At 43.5% G+C, this 315-nt stretch overlaps 2 protein-coding genes across 2 annotated transcripts in view; both read left to right on the top strand.

The window, feature by feature from the left end:
• LOC111647312 (uncharacterized) overlaps positions 1-315 on the top strand; it is a 72,467-nt gene that overhangs the window by 42,734 nt on the left and 29,418 nt on the right. The window lies entirely within an intron of this gene.
• LOC111647310 (5'-AMP-activated protein kinase subunit gamma-2-like) overlaps positions 1-315 on the top strand; it is a 16,172-nt gene that overhangs the window by 10,602 nt on the left and 5,255 nt on the right. The gene's annotated exons all lie outside the window — the stretch shown is intronic.

Genomic DNA, 315 nt, shown 5'->3' with positions numbered 1-315 from the left:
TGTTCTGACATGTGGATGATGTGAGTAGATGTGACATGATGATGATCCACAACAACAGAAGGACAAAGTCACTCTGCTCTTTTTAGAGAGAAGATCATTGATTAGAACATATCTGATTGATTATCAATGATTTTATCTCCATCTTTTATTCTTTATTCAGGTTGAGTCGCTGCAGGTTGACAGAGATCAGCTGTTCTTCTCTGGCCTCAGCTCTGAAGTCCAACCCCTCCCACCTGAGAGAACTGGACCTGAGTGAAAACTTCCTGCAGGATCCAGGTGTGAAGCAGCTGTGTGGTTTTCTGGAGAGTCCAGACT

Source organism: Seriola lalandi, unplaced genomic scaffold, assembly GCF_002814215.2.
Source record: "Seriola lalandi dorsalis isolate HSWRI2012SDOR001 ecotype SW California unplaced genomic scaffold, Sedor1 jcf7180002054984, whole genome shotgun sequence".
NCBI lineage: Eukaryota > Metazoa > Chordata > Actinopteri > Carangiformes > Carangidae > Seriola > Seriola lalandi.
Note: the sequence above shows the minus strand (reverse complement) of the source record. Positions and strands in the feature narration are given on the sequence as shown.